The 10,011-nt window shown below is 39.2% G+C and overlaps 1 long non-coding RNA gene across 1 annotated transcript in view; it reads left to right on the plus strand.

Moving 5' to 3' along the window:
- The window catches only part of LOC149128041 (uncharacterized), a 61,324-nt gene extending 52,096 nt beyond the window's left edge, over positions 1–9,228 (plus strand). The window contains exons 2-3 of the long non-coding RNA XR_016230249.1: positions 8,150–8,266; positions 8,765–9,228. This is a non-coding gene — a long non-coding RNA (uncharacterized LOC149128041). The remainder of the gene's footprint in view (positions 1–8,149; positions 8,267–8,764) is intronic.
- Positions 9,229–10,011: the final 783 nt, after the last annotated feature.

Here is a 10,011-nt window from a genome sequence, read left to right on the forward strand (position 1 = left end):
CTTTTTTCATCTTTTCACTTTCAGTCTGTATTGGCGAGATGTGTTTCTTGTAGGCAGCAAATAGATGAGTCTTACTTTTTAATCCATTTAGCTAGTCTGTATCTTTAACTGGAGAATTGAGGTCATTTACATTTAAGGTTACTGTTGATAAGTAACAACTCAGCCCTGCCAATTCTCCATAAATAATCTAATTTTTATTAGGATTTCTTTTGTACTTTTACTAGAGGATTTTTGTGCCTTCACTTTCTTGCATAATGATGGCTATCTTTCTGTGTTTTTGGGTATAGCATTTCCTTAAGCATTTTTGTAAGGCTTTACTAGTGGTGACAAATTCTTTCAATTTTTGTTTGTTATAGAAGGTCTTTATTTCATCTTCATTCATAAATGAAAGCTTACATTGTACAGTATTCTTTGTTGACAGATTTTTTTCTCTTAAGACTAGGAATATATCTCGCCATTCCCTTCTACCCTGCAGGATTTCTGATGAGAAATCAGTTCTCAGTCTAATTGGAGATCCTCTGAAGGTAAACTGGCATTTCTCTAGTGCAATTTTAGAATCTTTTCTTCATGTTTTACTGTGGGAAACTTGACTATGATGTATTATGGTGAAGATCTTTTTCTGGTCATGTCTGTTAGGAGTTTTATGTGTTTCCTCTATGCAGGAGTCCCTTTCTTTTTCCAAATTGAGGAAGTTTTCTGTAATTATTTCACTAAATAGTCCTTCTAGTCCATTCTCTCTTTCCACACCTTCAGGAACTCCAAAGACATGTATGTTGGGTTGCTTTATAGTATCCTATAAGTCTCCAACACTGTTTTTAAGTTTTCTATTTTTTTCTTCTTCCTTTTTGTTTGGTCTGACTTTAAGATTTTTCTTCTAGTTCAGATATTCTTTCTTCTGCCTCACCAAGTCTGCTGTTAAGGCTTTCCACTGCACTTTTTATTTGATCTATTGAGTTCTTCATTTCTAATTTTTCATCTTGATTTCTCTTCAAAATCTCAATTTCAGGGGGAAAATTTCATTCATGTCAATTATGGTTTTCTTTAGTTCATGGATTTGCTTCTGATCACTTTTGAGTAATCCTATGATCAATTTTTTGAATTCTATTTCTAGCATTTCCTCTCTCTCTTCATCTTCACATTCTAATATTGAAATGTTTTGGGTTGCTTTGGTGGGGTCATTTTGTCTTCATTATTCTTGTTTCTTGAATTTCTGTGTTTGTTTTTGGCATTTGTGGAGTTTATTTTTTTTGTTTGTTTTTGCCATTCTGATTGTGTTTACCTCTGAGCTATGCCACTGTGACTTTATGGAATATCTGCACTTTCAGGGGAATAGAGGTGTGTGGTAAGTGTGGCCAGGGAGCTCTGGTCAGTGCTCGGAAGTGTGTCAAGTATCCAGGGTAACACCCAAGCTGGATACGATAGATCTCAATGCCCGGGTGTTAGCCACCAGTGTGTTCCGTACCACCATATGAATGACATCAATGATCTGCACAGTCTCACTGTCAGCACAGCAGTCACCTGCTGTAGGCAACCAAGGAGCTCCTGGCATGTGGAGCTGTAACCAGTGATTGCCCAGCAATCCTGCTGTCTTCTCATGTAACCACCACATTCCCACAGTCTCAGCATGCAAGGTTCCCACAGTCACTGGGTGCATGGGTTTCTCTCTGCCCTGCCAGCTTGTCCAGTAAATAGAGAGGCAGCTGTTCCCTGAGACAGTTCTGCTTAGGTGTCTTGCTCCTGGGCGTTCTGGGCACCTCCCCATCCTACATGGTTTCCAGCCACCTCCCAGCCAGACTCAAAGTCAGTGGGGCTGAAGTTATTTCCCTCTGCTAGAACCTCTGGATCACACATGTACACAAGAGCCACTGGAAGAATGTTGCTGCCTCCCTGCCACTGCCACCGGTACTGCCAAGAAGATTGTGTTGGCCGGCGCTGGGGCTCACTAGGCTAATCCTCCCCCTTGCAGCGCCGGCACACCGGGTTCTAGTCCCGGTCGGGGTGCCAGATTCTGTCCCAGTTGCCCCTCTTCCAGGCCAGCTCTCTGCTGTGGCCAGGGAGTGCAGTGGAGGATGGCCCAAGTGCTTGGGCCCTGCACCCCATGGGAGACCAGGAGAAGCACCTGGCTCCTGCCTTCGGATCAGCGTGGTGTGCCGGCCGCAGCGCTGGCCACAGTGGCCACTGTGGGGTGAACCAACGGCAAAGGAAGACCTTTCTCTCTGTCTCTCTCTCTCTCACTGTCCACTCTGCCTGTCAACCCAATGAGACGCCTGCCCTTTCTCAGCCAGACAGCAGGTGCTGTTTTGGGAAGTTGGGGCAAGATAAATGTACCCCCTCTGCTTCCACTGGGTGTGTCGGCAACCGCTAGCAACAGCTACTGCCAGAGTTCCAGTCCAGACTCACACTGTGCTCTCCCTCTGTCTACATCACCACATGTTGCTGTGGTCCGTTCTCGCCTCCATCTCCAAGCTGCCTCCTGCTCTGGCTCTTGGCTGCTAAACTTGTGGTTGTGATCGTGTTTATGCTGTGTGCCCACACCTTCCACACAGGTCCGTAACATTCCTCTACGTCTTGCTACCTCTCATAGGATTTCCAGTGTTGTTTTCTCTCCAATTCTGCCCTGAGAGTGCACATTGTATACTTTTAACTGTTCATCCCTAGCCTAGCGCAGTAAGTCATTCTCTAATCCACCGTCTTGGGATCTACTTTAAACACTTTGACATCTGCATATAATAAGAGTTTCAATTTAGTATATATTTAATGTACTACCATTTTATGAAGCCCAGGGTTATACATATTTTCTATCTTGCCATCATCAAAATTTTGGAACAAATTAGATTTTTGACATAAACTAAAGTAACCATTTTATGACATAAAGTATGCACAAAACACTTAATTCTCAAAGATACATTCTGCTTAAATTGATTTCTGTATTTATGATTCTTTTTGGAATATATTCCTAGATATTAGCAATGGTTTATATGCAGTGCAATATCATCAGTCATTGCATATTGGAGTATATTTGAGCTTTTTCTATACTTAAGAGCATCATGGTCTCCATTACTTCCACTGTATTTCAAAAGGAATATTAAGATAGTAAGATTAAAGTAGATGCATATTTGTGTATTTCCTAAAGGATTTTCATTGTTGTAGTATAATATACCTTTTATAATAACATACCATCCCAAGAATACTGATAATTAAGTTTCTTAATGGGTACTTAGTATGCAACAGCAGAAGTATAGATAAAATTGCAGTTTTGTCTTACCTTTAGAGAAATATGCAAATGATCTTAATAATAAATTTCCATTGAATATTTTATGAATTTGATCTATTGCAACCTTAACTTCTGACCAAGTCGGGGGAAAATGGATTGAATTTACATTCCTTCCATAAACAACTAATGACCCAGACAATATATATATATTGGCACAGTTTTGAGCCTTTGGACAATCGATAGTTTACGAGAGTTTGCACAGAGATGGAAACAAATAAAAGAAATACTTGTAACTTTAAACAATTTTGTGAAAACCAATTAAAAAGACAATTTAAGAAGCAGTCAGAAAAGACACATTTTTATACATGGTGAAGCTAATAATAACAGATGATGTTAAATAATAAAAACGGCAAGCTACAAGATGCCAGAACAACATCTTTAAACTACAACTACTATTAAAGTTAAATTGTCAACTTAGAATTTTATACCTAGTAAAAAAGTAAAAGTGCAATGAATACTATTTCTGAAATATGACTGCTGTAGTAATTTATCGCCAGCAGACCTGCAGTACAAGGAATTTACTTCAGGCAAAAATAAATACTCAATGAAAATCTGGATCTATGCAAATTCCTTAGAAATGGTAAAATGTGGATAAACAAAACTATTTTTTCTTATGTATCTGTGAAATATAACTGTTTTAGCAAAACAACAAAGTTCCTGAGAGTTCTGAGAGCTCAGTATTTTGATTGGCATGGATGTTCACAATTTTCTTTTCTTCTTTCTTTTTTTTTTTTTTTTTTTTTTTTACAGGCAGAGTGGACAGTGAGAGAGAGAAACAGAGAGAAAGGTCTTCCTTTTGGTTCACCCTCCAATAGCCGCTGTGCCCAGCGCGCTGCAGCCGGTGCACCGCGCTGATCCGAAGCCAGGAGCCGGGTGCTTTTCCCATGGGGTGCAGGGCCCAAGGACTTGGGCCATCCTCCACTGCACTCCCTGGCCACAGCAGAGAGCTGGCCTGGAAGAGGGGCAACCGGGACAGAATCCGGCGCCCTGACCAGGACTAGAACCCGGTGTGCTGGCGCCGCAAGGCAGAGGATTAGCCTATTGAGCCGCGGCGCTGGCTGGATGTTCACAATTTTCAAATCTTTTCAAACTGTGAAGTAAAAACTGTACAATCTGTTTGAATAATTTATATTCAGAAATGATTAACTGGAAACATTCATTTTATTTTACTTTGAATTCTTTGGATATCATGGATACTGAAGTTACATATTTTTCATCTGTTTATAAGTTCATTTGTAGTAATTTTTGTCATTGATCATCGGACTAGATGTCCTAATTTTCATTTATGAAATGTTTAAGTGTGTGAACATCGTCATTCCAACTGGCGTAATTTTTTTTTTAAACTTTTATTTAATGCATATAAATTTCCAAAGTACGACTTATGGATTACAATGGCTTCCCCCCCATACTGTCCCTCCCACCCACAACCCTCCCCTTTCCCACTCCCTCTCCCCTTCCATTCACATCAAGATTCATTTTCGATTCTCTTAATATACAGAAGATCAGCTTAGTATACATTAAGTAAGGATTTCAACAGTTTGCTCCCACACAGAAACATAAAGTGAAAAATAATAGATGATTTTTTTTAAATGATGATGAAATCAGAGCAGACCTATTGTCATGTTTAATCCCAGTGAGAGTCAAGTTGGGAATTGATAATTTCTTTTTTTTTTTTTTTTACAGAGGATCAGTTTAGTATGCATTAAGTAAGGATTTCAACAGTTTGCACCCCCATAGAAACACAAAGTGAAATATATTGTTTGAGTACTCGTTATAGCATTAAATCTCAATGTACAGCACATTAAGGATAGAGATCCTACATGAGGAGTAAGTGCACAGTGACTCCTGTTGTTGACTTTACCAATTGACACTCCTGTCTATGGCATCAGTAATCTCCCTATGCTCCAGTCATGAGTTTCCAAGGCTATGGAAGCCCTCTGAGTTCTCCGACTCTTATCTTGTTTAGACAAGGTCATAGTCAAAGTGGAGGTCTCTCCTCCCTTCAGAGAAAGGTACCTCCTTCTTTGATGACCTGTTTTTTCCACTGGGATCTCACTCGCAGAGATCTTTTGCCAGAGTGTCTTGGCTTTCCATGCCTGAAATACTCTCATGAGCTTTTCAGCCAGCTCCGAATGCCTTTAGGGCTGATTCTGAGGCCAGAGTGCTATTTAGGACATCTGCCATTCTATGAGTCTGCTGAGTATCTCACTTCCCATGTTGGATCACTCTCCCCTTTATTTACTCCATCAGTTAGCGTTAGCAGGTACTAGACTTGTCTATGTGCTCCCTTTGACTCCCAGTCCCTTCACCATGACCAACTGTGAACTGAAACTGATCACCTGGAACAGTGAGATGGCATTGGTACATGCCACCTCGATGGGATTGAATTGGAATCCCCTGGTATGCTTCCAACTCCACCACTTGGGGCAAGTCAGCCTGAGCATGTCCCAAATTATACATCTCTTCCCTCTCCCATTCCCACCACCATGTTCAACAGGGATCACATTTCAGTTAATTTTCAACACTTAAGAATAACTGTGCATCAATTACAGATCTAAACCAGTCATATTAAGTAGAACAGATAAAAAAACTACTAAGAGGGATAATGTATTTAGTTGTTCATTAACAGTCAAGGCTATGCTGATCAAGCCACCATTTCCCATAGTGTCCACCTCACTCCAACAGGTTTCCCTCTTGGTGTTCAGTCAGTCGTCACCGATCAGGGAGAACATATGGTATTTGTCCCTTTGGGACTGGCTTATTTCACTCAGCATGATGTGTTCCAGATTCCTCCATTTTGTTGCAAATGACTGGATTTCGTTGTTTCTTACTGCGGTATAGTATTCTAAAGAGTACATATCCCATAATTTCTTTATCCAGTCTATCGTTGATGGGCATTTAGGTTGGTTCCAGGTCTTGGCTATTGTGAATTGAGCTGCAATAAACATTAGGGTGCAGACCTCTTTTTTGTTTGCCAATTTAAATTCCTTTGGGTAAATTCTAAGGAGTGGGATGGCTGGGTCGAATGGTAGGGTTATCTTCAGGTTTCTAAGGAATCTCCAGACTGACTTCCATAGTGGCTTGACCAGTTTGCATTCCCACCAACAGTGGGTTAGTGTCCCTTTTTCCCCACATCCTCGCCAGCATCTGTTGTTGGTAGATTTCTGCATGTGAGCCATTCTAACTGGGGTGAGGTGAAACCTCATTGTGGTTTTGATTTGCATTTCCCTGATTGCTAATGACCTTGAACATTCTTTCATGTGTCTGTTGGCCATTTGGATTTCCTCTTTTGAAAAATGTCTATTGAGGTCCTTGGCCCATCTCTTAAGTGGGTTGTTGGTTTTGTTTTTGTGGAGTTTCTTGATCTCTTTGTAGATTCTGGTTATTTACCCTTTGTCTGTTGCATAGTTTGCAAATATTTTTTCCTATTCTGTCAGTTGTCTCTTCACTCTCCTGACTGTTTCTTTTGCAGTACAGAAACTTCTCAATTGGATGCAATCCCAATAGTTGATTTTGGCTTTGACTGCCTGTGCCTCCCGGGTCTTTTCCAGAAATTCTTTGCCTGTGCCAATATCTTGAAGGGTTTCTCCAATGTTCTCTAGTAACTTGATGGTGTCAGGTCGTAGATTTAGGTCTTTAATCCATGTTGAGTGGATTTTTGTGTAAGGTGTAAGGTAGGGGTCTTGCTTCATGATTCTGCACGTGGAAATCCAACTGGCGTAATTTCAATACTACATGGGCCAATTTGGAAAACAAGTGCATGTTTAGATTGGTTTACTTTATTGGTTTATTTGCATTCTCAACTTATCTGATTTAAACTTCAGGTAGGAATTGAAATTTTCTAATGTCTCAATTTTTGCCCTGATTATTTCTCTAAGTAATATTATGTTATGTGAATATAAGTCCAAGGAGAAAGTCTCATATTTTATTAATGCAGGCTTATGTAATGTGAGAGGAAGAAATTTGCCTAGTTTCAAGGAATTTTAGGTTTGTTCATGGGACCGTGGCATCTAGTTGTGAGTATAGGAGACTTTCCATAAGTGATTTTTAAAGAGACTTTTGAAAATATCTAGAGCCTTCCTCTTATATTGAAAACTGACAATCTCTAAGAACTCTAAATTTATGGGTGGTATTTTTACCATTGTGCAGTTAGTTATTTCAGCCAATTAAAGTGGGATTATGCACATTTTTATTACTCAAATGAATTTTACATAATGAAAAGCATTAATGCTGCTATTTGATTCTAAACATCTTAACTATAAAGGTCAATTACTTCTTTATAAAAATTAATGTATATCTCATCAATATTCTTGATGTAGATACTTTGATTTCTAGCTTAGTGAGAACCTTTTTTCAAAAATACAACAGATTATTTGTATGTTGTGTTTTGTTCTATCCTCATGTTCTTCCAGACACAATAGGAATCTTACTGGCAACTGTCAGTGGAGCTATCTCATAACTGTCAAATATGCTGCTACTACGGAACCAGCAGCTATGCCCCTTCTGCTGTATTCAGTGTATTGACATTTCTTTTAAATCGGCAGTGACAAGCCAAGTATAGATTTGGCAGTTCTTTTAGAGGTTTAATTAGTGGCAGCTGGATATGCTGAATTTCCAGTCTCTCAGATTAAAAACATTGCTGCATTTCTGCCCCATTTAATACTCTACCTTCTTTCAGAATCATTCTAACCTCCCACCTTGAGATAGTTTCTTTATCTCCAAATCTTTTTTCCTGGCATACACTGAACCTATTCAATCACTTGAATCTAGGAAAGATCTTATCCTACTGTGAATTATTGATGCTAAATATGTATTTTCTGTATACCCAATATATTATTTTACATGTGACTTCTGTCATTTTCCCCTTTGCTGTAGACCAGTTGTCTGAGATGAGTGTGCTCTACAGATGAGCTAGATTGATGTCATTCAAGAATTTGTTAACTATGCGAAGCTTCAGTCCTCCACAGATCTACAAAGTTAGAAAATCTGGAGGTAGGTCCCAGAAATCTGATTTAACAAGCTTCTACCAGTGATCAAGGCATATAATACTATCATTTTATTTAAATCTCCTTCTTTTAACTTCAGTATGCAACCATGCACCAGATAATGATGTGTCTGTCAATGGTGGACCATACATACAACTGTCGTGCAATGGGAGTGTATCACCTGGTGACTAGTTTGTGGAAGTACACTCAGTTATGTTCAAACAATGACAGAGTCCCTCAGGAAACATTCCTCAGAAAGTATTCATGTCTCTAAGTGACCCATGACTGCACTAATTTCTTTTGCTTTCCTTAGCTTTAAAAGGGATTTTATTTAAAGCTTTACTCTTTAGCAAATGGAAAAAGGTTAGCCTGAGTTTCTTGGTTGCAAATCCAACAATCTCAAGGAAAATCTTAAGTGGACAAATCGTGCCCTGTTCCTGTCCCTGGATGATTTAACTATGGCCAACAGTGTTTTATATTGTGTCATTTTCTTTCTCACTGAAAGCATGTGAATTCTGAGAAATAAGGAAGAAATGGAAATTCCCAGAAGAAATGTGCAAAATTACAAAGTGTCCAAATCAACATTCACCAGAAACCGGAATCCCTTCCTCTCTTAAAGACTTTAACCTTCAACTGGGTCATAAGTGCCTTATGAGCATCTTTCCATAGTATATTAACATTTCCTAAATATATTCATGTGATTTTGGTACCTGAAGGCTCAATCAGCATTAATTCTTAGAAGTTTTTATACTGTTGCTGACATTGACTTTATCATGTGGAATGAATTTCTTATACTCATTAAATCAAAACTACTGCAGATGAGTGAGAACATTGTCACTACACCAAAGTTAATGCTTGACCATTAAGGTCCCCAAAGAATGAAATCATTTTATATCTTGTAGCTATCTCTTTCCAGAAAGCTGGGGAAAGTTTGTCTTTGACAAAGTTGGAAAATAATTGGTTAGTATGTATCACAGATTCATTGTTTTCAAATATATTCTTTCCTTTAACATCCTAAAAATCTGCAGTAATGTACCTTAGGTCTAGGGTACAATGCAAGAAATTAGTACTGAATGAAATATCAAAGATGTGTTGCTGGAAATTATCTTGTATCATGAGTAATATTGTGATATTATCCTAATTCAATGATGTATTGAGTGACTCCAACATGCTGAGATTTTGTGATTGTTCCACAATTTCTTATCATGAGAACTGAGATCATCCCTGCAGTTTGCTATTTATTTAATAGTGATATTGCTATTCCTCTGTCTTCATCAATACTACATTATTACCCCAGGGGTCTCTAGCTACAGAAATTAGAGCTGAAAAAGCCTCTTTATTATACATTCCATAAATTTCCTAAAATACTCATCAAATCTTCAATAGAAAGCATACGGTTACCGTTTAAGACAACTTGAATCCCTATGGTAAAATTCTTTCTTTGCTGTGTCCACTAATGCTACATCACTGATAAATAATGCCTTAAGCTAGATGTTGAAATTTTGGTGTCAATAAAACTTTTTGAAAAAAGGGAAGTGTGGATAGGCTTTTGGTATAGCATTTAAGATGCTTGGGGCCGGTGCCGTGGCTCACTTGGCTAATCCTCTGCCTGCAGCGCTGGTACCCTGGGTTCTAGGTCCCGGTTGGGGTGCCAGATTCTGTCCCGTTTGCTCCTCTTCCAGGCCAGCTCTCTGCTGTGGCCTGGGAAGGCAGTGGAGGATGGCCCAAGTGCTTGGGCCCTGCACCCGCATG

The sequence above is a fragment of the Oryctolagus cuniculus genome, chromosome 2, assembly GCF_051225735.1.
Source record: "Oryctolagus cuniculus isolate XC-2025 breed Fujian yellow rabbit chromosome 2, ASM5122573v1, whole genome shotgun sequence".
Taxonomy (NCBI): domain Eukaryota; kingdom Metazoa; phylum Chordata; class Mammalia; order Lagomorpha; family Leporidae; genus Oryctolagus; species Oryctolagus cuniculus.